Source organism: Pocillopora damicornis, chromosome 2, assembly GCF_964200805.1.
Source record: "Pocillopora damicornis chromosome 2, jaPocDami1.2, whole genome shotgun sequence".
Lineage (NCBI taxonomy): Eukaryota > Metazoa > Cnidaria > Anthozoa > Scleractinia > Pocilloporidae > Pocillopora > Pocillopora damicornis.
Window position 1 is genome coordinate 15,193,401 of NC_142671.1, and position 17,021 is coordinate 15,210,421.

The 17,021-nt window shown below is 37.9% G+C and overlaps 1 pseudogene across 1 annotated transcript; it reads left to right on the plus strand.

Moving 5' to 3' along the window:
• Positions 1–6,722: 6,722 nt before the first annotated feature.
• LOC113677257 (uncharacterized) lies at positions 6,723–10,279 on the plus strand (annotated as a pseudogene). Its single transcript, XR_016182442.1, has 2 exons — positions 6,723–7,573; positions 8,347–10,279. The product of XR_016182442.1 is annotated as an uncharacterized LOC113677257 (transcript).
• Positions 10,280–17,021: the final 6,742 nt, after the last annotated feature.

The following is a 17,021-nucleotide window of genomic DNA, read 5'->3' on the forward strand; positions in this document are numbered from 1 at the left end:
TCACGCAGATTTTTTATGGGGGGGGGGGATTTCGTGCGTGCGCAATAAGTGATTGACAACCCAATAAAAAGTCTAGAATTAGAACAAACATGTATTTTCTTTTAAATTGTAACAACAAAATCCTTAGTTTACATTCGGGACGTGTACCCTCCCTGCTGGAAAGCGTCCATGTCGATGAATGTATTTCTCCCTTATCTAAGATTAAACCTTTCTACATACACATGATAAGTCATTTCTAAACAAGGTAGTCCATTTCAAGTGAATGGTACAAATAAAGGTGGAACTTAAAACTGAAGGATAAATGAAAGCGAAAAAATCCTATTACCAAAAATGGTCATTCTAAAAAAGTTTTCGTTTGGATCATTTTCGCACTGCCTAGCCGATGACTAATGTTGCTTTTACTCCTAATCTTAAGGTTCTCGCGTAAAGTGCCATCCCGATTCATGAAATCTGCCATTACTACCAAAAAAATTTGAAATGAAACCTCAGGCTTCGTGCCATTCAACTGATCATTTGACATGATCAATCATTTGAAAAAAGTTTTACAGGGTGGAATGAGACAGTTGCAAAATTTCGAATGAATTTCCTTTTCCTCACTGTATTTCTGGAATGACAACGGGTCTAAATGAATCGAAACATCTCTGAATTGTTGCTGGAACAAATTCCCAATTGAAAGCTATGTTTAACAGTTTTCTGGTTCGATGTGAATGTACACTTAAATGAATTGGTAAGATAAGTTCCAGGACAATTTCAAATGCTCTCAAGTCGATTGTTTGAAGGCCACGTCTTGTCAACTGTGAAACGGTTCCTGGGAATTTCTTCTGGTATCCCCCTCAATACGGGTCTCCACTTTTTGGAAAATGAAGAAAAAAGGCTTTGAGTTAATGACATCTATAAAATGTAATCGAATGGTCGAGATCGTTTTGTCTTCTGCGTAGCCATGCAATGAAACATATATCAAAGTAACTGGATATGATATTAGGAATGTTTCGAATCATGAATCTTTGCATGGCTTCGATAATTTGTCTTACGATGATTCTCATCTCTGCACAAATGTAACCATAAGTTAAGCTTGTCATTGACTACGAAGATGAATTGGAAATGAAATCACGAAGACTTGATACGATTTCTAATATCTTTGGTACATGGAATTCACCAATGCAATCATACAATTCAGGTTCCTTTTGAAAAGAGAAGAAAAAAAGAGAAAACATCATCCTTCTAAAAAAAGTGTCCTTTCTGTCAAGAAAAAAACTGAAACTGCCACGCAAATGGCCCAGGTCGTCTTGTTAATCATACTTTCATGTCTATTCCACAATCCTATTCGATTTTGTAAAAGATCATGAAAGTCTTCAGATATATCAGAAAATATTAGTCCTATTTTTAACTGGAAATTCCTTCTTCTTGGTGAACGTTCAAACATTCCAACGAGAATTAACGAAAGAGTTCTTCGTATGATATTTTTTCCTACTTCCATGTCATCAATTGGTGTCCGAAAAAAATCAGATATTTATCGTGTTTCTATGGCTCGAATGATTATATCATGAAACCATGCTTCTAACTCTCGAGTTCTTATTAATTGACTCATTTCCATCTCTATTTGGAGTCTCCTTCACTCAGGTATTTTAAATCCCCACCATTTTTCCCTAACGTTTCAACCTCCTCTGTTTAGCGTTGAAAATTAAAAAGAAAAGTAATTTTCAACTCGTGTTTGAACCCGCAATTTTTAAACCTTTTTCCCTTTTGGCTGTTCTTGTTTCATGATTGTCCTCTGGCTGGAAATACACGGCATCATTTTGAGATTTTTTAATTCGGTAGCCTCTGTTGTAACAGCACATAATGTGGGTGTCTTTAAGGGCTAACGAAGGGCTAACGCTCGAAATGTCAGCCTTTTAACTCTTTACGGTGGCCAATTCACGTTTTCAACTCAGTTGTTCACACCAAATTACCCGCTGCACTCTCCCACCGACGCAGCACCACAGTTTCTCTAGAAACTTACCCCCTTTATTCATTTGTCTTAAGAAAACTTGAGATAATACCTGAATTTCATTTTTACATCACAGACTCCAAACATCAATCCAACTTTCTCTTTAGTTTAAAAGTTTAGTTGATGTTGTTATTGGCTATATTAAATAAGTTGAAAAGTTTTAGGTGGTATAATTGAATTTACTGGAAGGTGGAGTTGTTGCGACATGTTAATATGAAACGCAACAATAAATTTTATTGATATGTAAAAAGTTTTCATTTGACTATCTACCAAGTCTTTGTATTATATTTCAACCCAACCATTTTCCACAACTTGTAAACACCATTACAAAATAATTAGTCCGGTAAATGGAAAATTTGTGGCATATACACCATGTTTGAAATGCCATGTCCATGATAAGCTGACAGGATTGAGGCGGGGGTATGTGGGAATAGGATCTCTTGTCTGTATCATTAACTTGCCAATCGCTCCTAATGACAATATTTTGATGAAGTTGGGCTGTATGGACAAAGGAATTGAGGATTTTAGTAGGCAGTGACTTTTTTTCAAACCTGGAAACTTTCATTGTGAAAGCCACGCTTGCACCTGGTAACTCATTCCTATTCTGATAAACTAGTCTTAAGAAGGATACAATATTTTATTAGTACATAAATTTGATCCATAAGCTGTGCACAAAACTTTAATTTAACTATACTTATCTAGCCAATACCAATCCCTAGACATAATAAAATGTTAGGAGGATCAGAGGAAAAATAATGTGCCATGCATCTGCAAGATTTCATGTAATTATATTAATTACATGAATATTAACTAATACTAGGAGATCTAGGAATATTCTGATGGATATAAAATTTGGTTGAAAAAATTAGAATTCAGCATAGGCTGGTCAAACAAGATTCTTAGGGAAAGAAACGTGTACATATGAAAAAGCTATGCAAACATTTTTACAACACCTGCCTGTACGGCATGTAGCAAAGTCATTCAAAGTAGTCACAATACCAGTTTTATATGTTGAAAACACACGCACATGCAGATTTCCATACCAAAAAAATATTTTTAAAGACACCTCTACAATGGTAGACACAACTGACATGTATGAGCGAGGCATGTCAAGCATTAAGGTACAATTGTCAATTTGCTTTTCATTACTTGCAAACAGCTTATTTTTAGTAGCTTTGAAAACTCCTGTATGATATCCCCTTTCCAAAAAGGTATTTCCCATGAGAATTTAAACATTTAAGACATATTAAGCTACCAGCAACAGGTTTGTTCATTGCAAGTGTTTCTTAGCATCAGATTCTCATATTTTTTTCCTTACATTTGAAAGCATAGGTATATTTTAATAATTACAATATGATGAAATCCTCAATTTTAACCCTTTAAATCCCAAGATCTCATTAGTAATTCTCCTTGCTGTCCACCACATGATTCTCATTATGTTGGTTTGGGAAATTTGGTATCAGATCAATTAGTAATCCAATATATAATTGATATTTTTCTTTATTATCATCACTTGTCTACATGATATTGTATAGATATAGTAAGGAGAAATTCTGTCTTGGTCACTCACTGGAGTTAAAGAGTTAAGACAATATGGTAGTCATACATACGAGAAAGACAGCAACGAAATATAACATTAAACTCCATTAAATTGTTCTTATGTAGAATGAAGTTTCGAACTCATTGAAATTGATTCAGATTTTAGTTGATGAAATATGTAATACCTCTTTACAAAGATGAAAAGGGAATGACATTTATGAATTTTTAAATAGTAAATGCCAAAGACTTACTAAAATATGGCGAATCTATTTGCTGAGATTTTAATCTTTAGGTGGCACACAAAGATATGAAAGAGGCTTTGTGAAAAAAACCAGGGCAATAAAATTAAAAGATTCAGGAGAAGCATGAGACATAAACTAATGTTCTCACCTGAATTCAATCTGGAAAGAGAACCCTACAATACTACTGTTCTATCTTCTCACACTTGAATTTAAACAAAAAATTCAATTATTTGCAGGCAGGTTAGGGAAGAAATTAAAGAAATGGATACATGTTACATGAAAAGAAACCCGTTACAATAAAGTAGAGCGGAAGCATATTACCTACATGAGTATGCTTCTGAATACCGCTATAATAAGTATTTTTTAAGCAATTTTCTATATATTTAAATCGGGTGCAATCTACGGTCGCAAAAGCAATTTTATTCTAACCTTCCTCCTTGAAGGGTGCCTCGTGTATCAAATTTATCAAGGTCAGTACCTCCAGAGTCATAAGCCGGGCTTTTGGGGCTACAAAATAAAGTTATCAACGAGTTATGCCGGGCCAATTTATCGAGAGTCAATCAAGTATAGTTCCTAAAATCGTGTGGAAAGTTTAAAATGTGCTTCACTTGTGCTAAATATACGGATTCACCGTTCTTAATTACTGATGAAATTCCGAGGGCGTCACTCAGTTAATTCAAAAGAAAATATCCAAGCAGGTTACAGAAATGGTCTACAAATAGTAAACTGATAATGTGTTTACAAAACTTCCCTTAATTATGGCATGGCCAGAAATCCGTAACAGCATGGCCGCCATGCAAGCGCATCGTAACCTACATTTGTAGGTTACAAACGAGTCGCAAATTCACCACAAGGAAAACACTGCAATTTCAGCTAACCTTCTTTTAATAATTGCTCCTATGTTTCAACCACCAGAGGAAACAAGTTCTTCCTGATCGCAAAATAAAGTGGATTTTATGTACAGCCTTTCGCTGCGTGCTCTACGTGCTTTTGGGTGCTAAAGTGGTTCCCGAAGCGACTTCTGTTGGACGCATAAATCCTCGCACTCCGCCATAAATTTTCTTAATAACAGTCCAAAGGTGGCATAAATTGTCGAAAATCACCCCACTTCGCAGGGATATTCTTCCAGATCGAACTGTTTTGTTCACATGTTAAACTTCATTTATAATGCAAAATTAGAAGCCATTGAAGCAACTAAATCGGTCCCAAACTTGGTGGAAAAACAGCCAAACACTGCTGAAAAATCCTCAATGTGACGCCACTTTTAAAGTTCGACAAATATTTCAGGAAAACGCCATTTTTTAGTCGGCCGTAGACCTAACTTCCAGGGGAGTTACTACATCACGGGCGACGAGTCGGGGAAGAAGAAAAGACCGAAATACGAGTAGTCAGCGGGGAAACAAACTTAATACTTCATGTAGAGACATATCAGTTGTAGTTGCAGAAAACGACAGTGTGCCGAAATGTTAATAGTATACTTCACTAAATAAAATGTTAAGCAATTTTTCAAAAGTGTTGATGGCACATATGTCTTTTACTGCTGTAATAAACAATGGAGTGATAATATAAATTTGGTCTTTCAATTGATTCATTCTGGATACGAAAAGGAGAGTTACAGTTTTAAAGAAGGTAAGCGCTCTCAATCGACATACTTTTGCCAATTATCAAGCCATCGTAGTGGAATTCGGTAAAGTGATTTCGGAAATGTGAGGCACTTAAAGCAAACTACGAACACGTTTTGAGGGTAAAACTATCACATTCTCCTCAAGTTGTTTCAGGAATAGCTAGACAGCGTCACTTTTAGAGAAGCACACTTCTTTGTATTAGCCATGTGTTTCGGTGCAGAAAAATGTATAAACGTGAACACACCTCCATATCGAGTAACTCGTGACAGAGAGAGTCAAGTCAGAGTTGATAGTCAGTGGAAAGGTTAAGACTGTCTTTTTGGAAGCTAGGGTCAGTATAAGAACATAAATTTCGGCGTGAAAACGTGTTCCTTTTTTTTTCTTTCCCTTACTGTTATGAAACCTGATAACATCGATATAATTAAGTTAAAACTTCCCGCTAACCGTTCAGCACCGTTCAGGGTGAGAGACTGATTGTCACGTTAGTTAAGTTGCTGCTCATGGGGTTATTATAAAGGGGTTCTAGATTTTCTGAAGCCCTTCCTGATACGTTTCTCATGAAAAGTATCAGGCTTGACCATAGCATCTTCACTGATGCTACATCTCTCATCTCTGTTCAAGAAACTCGTGTGGCTATCTTTGAGTAGTTTGAACCTGCGAGTGATTGTTCCGAGTCGTGTATTTGGAATCTTAAACTTCTCGACTGGTCAATTCAAAAGGATTAGGAAGGAAGCCCTTCCTAATAAAGTAGGTGTAAACGTTGGAAATATAATCCATCTTGACGATATAGCAGAAGGCTCTAGTGAATCGACAAGATCGAGTAACGTTGTAATTGCGAAGGTGCTTCTACTCCAAGCCACTTCGATAGCGAGTGGTTAAAGCTTGACCAGAAGAAAGCTACTGGGAGTTGATTGTCGAAAGGCTTGGATTATTTGTAGATAAAAACTATGACGCAGCTTACTGCAATCTAAATTTGGACGGGGAAACGTTTGTCTTTTCATTGCCATCAGTTACTGTTTTGACACCAATGTTTCTTAGAAACTTAAATAATGTATCTACTGCTTCAGTCAGTTAAGTTTCTTGTTACAAAGCTATTTCCAAAATGTTTTCAGACTCTCCAATGCACTCATAAGTACGTTTCTCGTGCAAAATGATACTGGTTTGACCTTAGTATCTGGAGTGAAGCCGCATCTGTCACGTTATTATAAACTAAAAGGTTCCAGACTGTCTAATACAATCATAAGTATGTTTGTCATGCAAAATTATACTGTTTTGAACATAGTGTCTTGACAGTTGATTTGCGCGAAATTTTATTACGGGTGAATTCTAATGCTCTACATCTCTGACGTTGCTTGGGTGTGGCATGTGCACATGATGTCCCCTGTCAGTTACCAGAGGGAGTGTAATGAAATTGTCTCTACTCGGTTGGATCACAACATACTTATCGGTGACCAACGTTTACAAGGACTTGTAAAAGCCAGGGCCCTATGGGAAAAGCTGTATCCTTAAGAACCTTTTGAAGTAGACCTGACGGCCCCTGTTTGCGACGCGCCAGATTTCCAATCAAGAATTGAGTATGACATCGAGGTTGCTTGTGCTCGACAGAGGGTTTTTAATTATCAGGTGTCCCTACCTTATTTTTCGGACATGAAATTTTTGACCGAAGCAGTGGAGAGATATAAATTTCATCTTAATCTCAAGCAGCAAAATCCAGAATTGTGTTTTGTACCTTGCTATGACTTTGACCTTATTTGGCACGCACATCAGCTTTATCCGTTTATCTACACACAAGACACCACGGAAATCCAAGGTGAAGTATACAATCACAATGACTCGGTGAACGACCTAAAGCCAGGCTCACAACTTATCAAGGCTGAAACAGTAACACGAGAGAAATGGAAAAACCTGGGCCACAATTTGCACTTAATGGAGCCATGTTTCGTGGAGAGCCTCCAGTTGGTACCCAGAAAGAATCCATTGATCACAGTTTGCATGCAGCATTTGAGTACAAGTTGAAGGCCTCCCAAAATCGAACCTACACTGTCAAAATTGAAGATGTCAATGGCTCGCAAGTGCTAATGGTGCAAGTTCATGGACCTGCTGCAAGAGTTACAAAATCTGATGGTGTGTTATCAAGGTTTACATATAAAAAGAAGAATAGCGGAAATTTGAGGGAAAGCGTTTTGTACAATTTTTTTCTTTAATGCTTTATTTCCATCAGGGCTTGAAACTAGCTTTTTAATGAACTAGTGTTTTGTATGAACGAATAATGATAGGTAGTCGTATCTAGCCCCAAAGTCATACTACAATCATAGGCTTTCCGCGGTGGGTAACCTTACTGTTGCCGTGGCAATAATGTTAGATATCCACCGGATTAACCTTTCTCAAGCTGACCAAAAGAGGGTTGCCAAATTACTGAGAACATGAAGATTCATTAATGAACAATTATATGAAACAATATCTCGATTAGTAATTGGCCAGCAGTTACATATTTTACCGTGTGAGACATGGGCAAATCACAAGAAATAGTAATAAGCAATTTTAGTCGTTCTATTATGGAGTTTGTTTTTGTTGATCACTCACTGATCGCTTGAGATACGGTCAATCATTTTCCGCGGAAGAATGTGGGCAAAAGTAAGCGTAAAAGCGAACATTTTGCATCAATTTACACAAAAGACGTATTACTTATGAGCAAACTCTAGTTTGTAGGCGGATATTTTCAACTTGGAAAGATGTTTGGAAAAGAAGAATAATTTGAGTGTAGAAGTAACAGTCCTGGAAAGTTCTGTTTTCGTCAACCTATGAGTAATACGACTTTTCCCTAAATTGAAATCTGGTTATCACCAAACCTTAAATCACAGTCACGGACTAAAATCTTTCCATGAACTACCCCTACCTGAAATATTTCATCGCTCATAACAAATATGCATGTGTTTTTGGTTTAATTTGCTAGGTTCGTATTCAGCAACATGGGACTTGCTCTTGCTTTTCACATTTACTAGAGCAGTCTGCAGAGTATTACTTCTCAGCCGAATATCTGGCCTGGAGAGTCATATACAAAAGTAACGTGGTGCCTCAACCGGAAACGCACAAGTTAACCATTGCTGGAAACCTGATTGTTCGGTATACCACTGTGGTGCATCCACCTCAGCCAGATGAATACATTTTCACAGTGATGCCAAATGGGGATTTCAGCCCAGTCCAAGATGCTGCTTCCATTTTGAGCTCACCAGCACTGTTCCTTTCGCCTTGTTCCTTAAACCAAACCCTGGCTTCTAGTGAAATGTCACTGCATCGGCTAGTGGATTGTTGGGGACGAGAAGCGTTTACCTGCCGAGTGATGCTCTCCGCTGAGTTGCTGTTCTCCTCCGTAGAGGTCATGAACCACGTTGATGAGGTTGTTAGCACCGCGCACCTTCTACGCGGAAATGTCCTTCCAACGAAGGAGCAAGTCGACAAGCCCCAGTTTTGTTGCAATTTGGATGAAGCGGGAGGGGAAAGAGCCATGTTGATTAGAGGGTGCAAAGACTGGGGCATCTGCATTGGCAAATGGAAAGGAGCTGTGAAGGGTGTCCCTGGCGTACCTGGAATAAAAGGGTCTGAAGGTAGTCCAGGTGTTAAAGGAACGCCTGGCGTTAAGGGCCAACCGGGTGATTTGTGCATTGAGTTCTTCTCATTGTCCGGGGTACAAGAGTGGAAAAGGGTGAGGAAACAGGGAGAAAACTTCAGGGTAAGTCTTAGCGAAAGAGAGATAGTCAACGTTGACCTTCGGACTGGCGTGATCTCTTTTCCATCCGCAGTAAGTGCCGTACCAGAAAGCATTGCACTGGGATTCTCTATAGCTGTCCTTCATCTTACAGTACCGTCAAGCAGCCAGAATTACAAGACTCGTAGAATCTGTTGTGAAGACCTGACGCTGGTAGTAGCAGCAGGGTTCTATGCCACCACAGTACCGAGCAACGCATATATTAAGCAAGAACTTGGGGATGCCTGTGGTGGCTGTGGTGGGTGCGGAGGATGTGGAGGATGTGGAGGTTGTGGAGGTTGTGGAAGTTGTGGAGGATGCGGTAGCTGTGGTGGATGTGGTGGGTGTGGGGTATGTGGTGGTTGTGGTTGTGGTGGCTGCGGGGATTAAGGCCTGTTTACTAACTGAGGATGAACTGAAAGGCTAAGGAACTGAGGAACTTACGTTTAAGTCCTCGAAAATGGAGGGATTTTTATGACCTGCCCTCACCGACAAGAAAACTGTGTTCTAATTTGAAAGTAAGGGAAATATCTTTAAGGAAGGGAATATGTCTGCATGAACCGAGTCGGTGCATCTTTGGGTTTTTGCATAGCACTGAGTAATTTTCTTTCACCTCTGTGCAGTCATTTCCAGGACTGTCACAATTAATTACGGAGGAATTTCGCCATATATCGGCAAAAATTTGCGAATTTTTCTCGGGTATGGAAGTCTTTTAGATTTAAAACTTAATGCGAACGTACCTATGTACATTTTGAAGACTCGCAGTTCTTTGCTCCCAAGTTTAAAATGTTTCATTTAATTGGATACAAAGTTATTCTCTTGGCACGAGAAAAAAAAACACGATGCAGTATCTCGATGTAATGGTAACACGAACACGTGCAAAATGAACACGCAATTATGTAATTTACAGTTGATTGTTACTCGATAGATGTTAAGCTAACTGGTCGGTTAATGAGGAGTCATGATTATAAAGATAGAAAAAAAATCTAGTGAGCACAATGATATTTTTCTTGCTTGTTATTCACTAACGATTCAAGGTGATAAATGTAGTTTCACTATTTTTCAGTCTTTACTTCGTCAATTAATAACAGTAGATGAATGTTTGTGAAGTTGTCGCTGAAAATAAATCGAGGAACACTGAGGTTGTTTAGCGAAGTTTTATGCGATAAAATTTTTTTTGGCCATATTTTTCGCCGGCATAGCACAATTATTGCTTGGGATAATTTGTTTCTCTGACAAATATAATTCAGTTTGCATTTTAAATAGCCGACTAGCTGCTGCGCTAATTTTTGCATCAATTACAGACCTTAATTGGCAAGGACTATATGGAAAGATTAGGATCAATCTCAGGAAATTGAAGCGCAGGAAGATCCAGGCAATTGATAAATTTTTTTTTACTCTTCTCTTACTCACTGTTCTACCCTCCAGGCCTCCAGGAAACCTGATCGACTGTTTCTCGTAAATATTTGATATGGATTGATATTCATGTTAGTCAAGTTCTTTTTTCGGAAAGATACCGGTATTTCGAAGGAGGTCCACGACTCTTTATAGCATATCTTGTACAGTTTCTCACACAGAACGTTTTTTCAGTCAGAATTGTCCTCCATTCTTAATTTGAAGGTTGGGTGAAAATTTACCGAAACAGGAGTTTATTTCCTCAGTTTTCCGTAGTCATGCATTGAGTGGCTTAGAAAACAACGGTGGATATCGAGGGGTCAACACTTAAAAGAAGAGAGTCACTTCAGAGTTGACTATCGAAATATTAGATTTATTTATGGTTAAAAGATGAAAAAAAAAAACGAAAGTGGGCGTAAATTTTGGTAGATATACTTTCCCCTTTCCTTAAACCTAGGACAATTGTTGCTAGAAACTCGAATCAGTTGTTTCTTTAGCTAAATGTTGATATTAGACGATCATAAGTGGTTGCTTAGGAAGACAATGTTTTTGGTTGTTCGCATGACAACCGGGGGACATATGAAGCTCAGGAATATCTGTGAAAGCCAATGAAATGCGCTAGCAACTCAACTTGAACCTTTTCAAGGTGATCTTCATTTATCTGGTTCAAATTAAACTTGAGAAGCTTTGTGTTGTTGTTGTGAGGTGTAATAGCGCCACAGGATTAATCAAAGTACACAAAGCAGCGCATTTTTGATACTGGTAAGTTTATTACCTAAGAACCCATCAAAGAAATACAACCAAGGTTAACCCGTGGAGGCATCTGCCATGCCAGATGTTTCTCTGTACATGCAGCATCTTACATATCGCACGTCACTGATTTGTCAACAAACGCTGTTTTAACTTTGTGGAACTAACATAGGGCCTTGATGTTCCAAGAAATACCGAAGCCCATGGGAGGATTCCCAACCACAATACTGACCGAGTGGAAAGACTGGCGAAGGCTATCAAGTAAGAAATAATTGATTTGGCTCAGAACTTTGTTAACAAGAGTGAGAGAGGTGGTTGGCTTCGATCCTCCTTTTATTGTTTTTCCCCGGTTCTGTCTCCCTTGAGTAGTCAGTCCTCTATGGGCTCTTGTTATCTGAAGGTAAAACTTTTTTGGTTTTCTATTTTTTGTTCACCCGATTCTGTCTTTCTTGGGTAGTCAGTCGCATTTGGGCTGCTGCTATCTGAAGACAGAACTTTTAATCTTTTTTCTTCTGGTTCTCTCGGGTCTCTCTTTGCGTGTGTTTTAGACTGACTGTTCCTTAATCACTGTGCGTTTTTGTTCGCGACACCTCGACGATGCTAAAAAATAGGTTATGATCTTTTTGTGAAGATCCTGACAATTTGAGCGCATTGACAGAAGATAATCAAGCCAGAGTTGACGTTGGAAAGGCTGGAATCCATCTCAGCAAACTAAAGCTCAGTGAAAGAGATCCATTCAGGTAACTGGTAAACTTTATTTCTTACTTTTTCCTCGCTTATCGTTTTTCCTTCCATGCTTCCCGGAAACTTGAGTCAGTTATATCGAGTAATCGTTTGATATTGATAATAATTTGTTTTAGTTAAGTTTCTGCTCAGGAGGGTATTTCAAAATGGCTCTTCGGCTCTTTGAAGAACAACTCGTGCAGTTTCTCTTAGAGAATGTTAGTTTTACCTACATCACCTGGCATTTTTCCACTTTTGCGCAACAATTTTCAGCAGTTAGCTTTAAAGTTACGGTTCTTAAAATCTGAGCTTCTGTCCCTTTGGGTAAATAGCTATTAAGACGTAGTTCTCACCACAGAATAGATTTTTTGACATTAGATGATCCTAATTCTCAAATGTGTCAACGTACGTGCATATCAGAGACAACCGTTTTAGACGAGGCGCTCTATCTTAATCGAGTCGGGGTCAAAAACAGTTTCCAGTTTCTTTCAATATTGTTGCTCTAAGAACATGTGAAATTTATAGAGGAAATGAGACATTGAAAGTCAATACAGTGACCTTAAAAGAACAAATAAAAGAGAGTTTACTAGGCTTGCTGATATCTGAGTTATGACTTCGAATTAAAACCGAACAATCTGTCTTCAAACATTTCATAGAACACACTTCATGGCCTTCTCTGTATAGTTCATTGATTTGCTATTCACACACACACACACACACACACATATATATATATATAGATACATACATAAACATATATGCGTAGTGTTTACGACAAATAGAAAGCGGAAAATTGTACTTTGTTTATGTTCAGCTATTTGTTTACAACAGTAAAAGTATTTTATATCACCTGTGAACACAGTTGCATAACGGGCCTTGCCCACAGAAATTGACAAGCCTACGGATCATTTTACGCTTCCCTGGTCGGAATCTTTTTCTTGAGCAAAGCACGTCGTGCTTTTTATGTTTTTCATCAAAATGACCAAAACAGTAGCTTGAAGGTTTTGTGAATTCGAAAATCGAGCAAAAGAAGAGTTCATTTTCTCAGTCAGTCTAAGTATCCGCTAAAGCTGAGCCATACATTAAGTGGCTTGAGTGGGTGAGAAAACAAAGGCAAACATCGTGGGGTCTTTGGTCAAGCCTTATCTGCCACCTTGATAAAAGACTCCAACATACCAGCAATTGTAAAAGAACCCCCATCCCCCCTTCGCCGCTTAGCCAGAAATCCGTGACAGCATGGCCGCCACGCACGCGCATCCATGACGAACTTGGTCCCAGGTTAATAACGAGTCGCAAATTCACTACAAGGAAAACAGTGCAATTTCAGCTAACCTTCTAATAATTGCTCTTGTATTACAACCACCGGAGGAGACGAGCTCTTCCAGCTCGCAAAATAAAGAAGATTATATGTTCAACCTTTTGCTGCGTGCTCCATGTGCATTTGGGTGTTAAAGCGGTTCCCAAAGCGATTTCTGTTGGACGCATAAATCCTCGCAGTGCGCCATAAATTTTCTTAATAATGGTCCAAAGGTAGCATAAATTGTCTAAAATCTCCCCATTTTGCAGGTCTTCCCGATCGAACTGTTTTGTTCACATGCTAACTTCATTTATAATGCAAAATTAGGAGCCATTGAAGCAACTAAATCGGTTCCAAATTTGGTGGAAAAATAGCCCAAATACCGCTGAAGAATCCAAAATGCGACGCCCTTTTTAAAGCTCGAGAAAAGTTACAGGCAAACGCCATTTTTTGTTGGCCGTAAACCGTAACCTATTGCCGAATCGTCCTCCATCTTAAATCCCAGAATGCTTTACTTGGCCTTGGTAACCTTGCCTTTAATAAACAATCGCCGAAAATTTGCAAATGAAATGAGCAACGAATGTAGTCAATGTTGCTCGCGTTTTGAGGATGCAATCAGATTCACTCAACCAGAATGGCGATAGTGAAAATGTGCGAAGTGGAATTGATGTAGCTTTGTTAAATATTGCCTGAAAAATGTCATTAGATTACAAAAAATCTAAAGGCAGGACAAGAAAAGAGTGGGATAATAGAGTCCGAAGTCTTATGGAGGGTCAAACAAAATCTGTTCATGAACTCTACCAAGATATTCAAAACATACAAAATGAACTACAAGGTTGGAAAAAGGCCTATGAGAATTTAGAGTTAGAGAAGGAAAGAATCTATGAAGAAATGGTGCTGGCAGTGAACCAAAGGGAAAATGAAACCCAAGTTCCTCATAAATCAAGCAAATAGCTTGTGCATCGTAGAAAAATTAAGTGGGAATTAGTTCATACCAGGGAAAAATTTATTCAATTGTGAAAAAAAGTTCAGGAACTTGAAAACTTTTAGTTCACAGGCCGAAGTTGTTCTTTAGTTCTGCTCTTCCTTTGTTGTTAAACTACTATGGTTAACTGTCAAAGAATCAGACAGTAATGTGGTTCACAACATCAAGGCTCAACCACTCAAGGGAAAGGAGAAAGAAAGTACAGACCTTGTCTGAAGAAGAAAAACTGAAAGTGGAAAAAATTGTCTTCCTACTGGATAAATTTTTTGTGGGAGATGCATTTTATCACAAAATATTTATGATCACTGATAGTCTACCGAGGTCCTACTTGGCATTGCCGTGATGAACTGAACAAAATGTGCCAAACTAAACCACTAAATACTAAGTTTGAGGGGTCACATTAAATTCAGTTTCAAACTGTGTTCAGAGTACATATGTCTGACTTTGTCAAGCAAAACAGTGACTTTGACCTCAAGAATGCAAGATGCAAGAATGACCCGAAATCCAAATTTATTTTACTTTCATTTACTATTTTGCAAACAGAGGAGTCAGGTATGTCTGCTAACGAAATAGAACTCTTGGTATAGTCCATGGAACTGAGAGTTACCACACAATAAAAGAGTCATTTCAGAGTTTATTCATCGAGGTAAATGACTTGATTGCCACAGGTAAAATGAATTTGGATGGCCAAGAGGTCAAAACTGAATTCTATCTTGGTGGCAATTAAAAATTTATTTTAAAGATGCTTTGACTCAAGGGGGCAACATCCAACTATGCTTGTGCATGGTGTAAAATACACAAAACTGTTAAATATCCCACTTGATTGTATAGTGGTAGATGAGCTTCACTTAATGCTAACAGTTACAGACATTTTGATTGGAAATCTGGCAAAACAGAAACAGCATCAACTGTGGTTGCAATCTGGACAGAGTTTACAGAAATTTACAAAATCCTCAATGACCGGAACCTTGAGAAAGACCCCACAGAATTTTTCATGAAAGCCAAAGAATGGATTTCTCTTTTTGTCAGTCTTAATGGCAAAAGAGAAGGGTATGAGAGAGCCTGAGTTACCCCATACATGCACATCATGGTTACACACATTCCCAAGTTCTTCGAGCTCCACAAATCAGTCAAAATATTTACAGGGCAAGAGGTTGAAAAGAACAATGATGTAGCTCTTGCAATAATTCTAAGAAAGTCCAACAAGTGGTATTCTGCAGTAGATGTTCTGCAACAACAGCAATGTCAGTGGGAGCTTAAAAAATACAAGCAGGAAGTATGTAGTTACACAATGTGCAAGGAAAGCTGGGGATATTGAAATTAAAGAAAACTGAAAAAAGGCACGAGTAAAATTAGTCAAGATCCTCTCCAACAATCAAGCAAAGCTCAAAATGAACTTCCCCTCTGTGAGTCCACTACCACTGACACTAGCTTTTCTCATATGACACCAAAGCAATTGAAAAACAAATAAAAGAAGAGAAATGTTAAAGGATTCAGCAACAAAAACAAGGCTGAACTTATCAAACAACAGGAGGAAATTTGTCAATAAAAAAATATGCAACATTTAGTATTCTGGGAGCATGAAATGGCTTTAGTTACTCTAAGGGGGACTCCCTCACACATTCAAAATTATGCTAACAAACTCAAAGGAAAAACTACATAATGAGCAAAGAGTGCAGTGAAAAGAAATTCCAAGCAAATTCATCACTGTGGATTAAGCCTAGGGTTACTAGATAGGGGCCATTTTTATTTTGTACATTCAACTCACCTATTGGTCATATTCTTAGCAGCCCTTGCATTCAAGCAGAACTCCTAAAAGTCCCTAAAGCCATTAGAGTGAATTTCATTTTCAGTAATACTATAATGTCTATGATAAAATAGTTACCAATTGGCAACTGAAATCAATTGAAAGTTTCTCAGTTAACATTCTGTGATCTTCTTTAATTTGCCCATTTATAATAGAATATTTTTTTGGTGATTTGGATGTTTAGCACTGACCCAATCCCCACTAAAATCAATAACCCTACCCCAGTTTTTCAGTTTATTACACCCATTTTGAAATCACTGGTGGCCCCTGTAATATTATTGGCTTTAATTGATGCAATTTATTCACAAATCGCACCATTTTTTGCTTTAAATTGCATCTTTTTTCCAGCCAATGAGGTGGCTAAACTAAAAACAAAACAACCAATCAGATTTCAAGGCTTGTTTAAAGTAACCAATCAAATTGCAGGAAAATGAAAGACAAAGAGTATCATGTGGCAAATTTTGCAACTCTTATTTCCAAAACTCTTACTTTTTCCCCCCCAAAAATGGATGAATTTAATTTCAGACCGGCTCAGTACTGCATCAATAAAATATTTTAACTTACCACGTCCTGTAATTTGGGCGATTTCAAAATGGATGCAATAAAGTGGTAATTGAACCTCATGTCGTGTAATTTTGGTCTGAAATCATACTTGTGATTTCAAATCAACCTCGTGCTGTGTGCTCATTTGATTTTGAAATCATGCATATGATTTAAGCCCAAATTGCACTCCACTCAGTTCAATTACCATTATTAATTTAACCCTTTAAATCCCAGATCAAATTTGTAGTCCTCCTTACTGTCAGCCATACAATTCTTATAATGTAAGTTCAGAGAAGTTAGTATTGGATCAACTAATTATCCCTAAATTGATATTCTTCTTTATTCTCACCACTTATCTGGTTGATGCTGTATTGATATTGTAA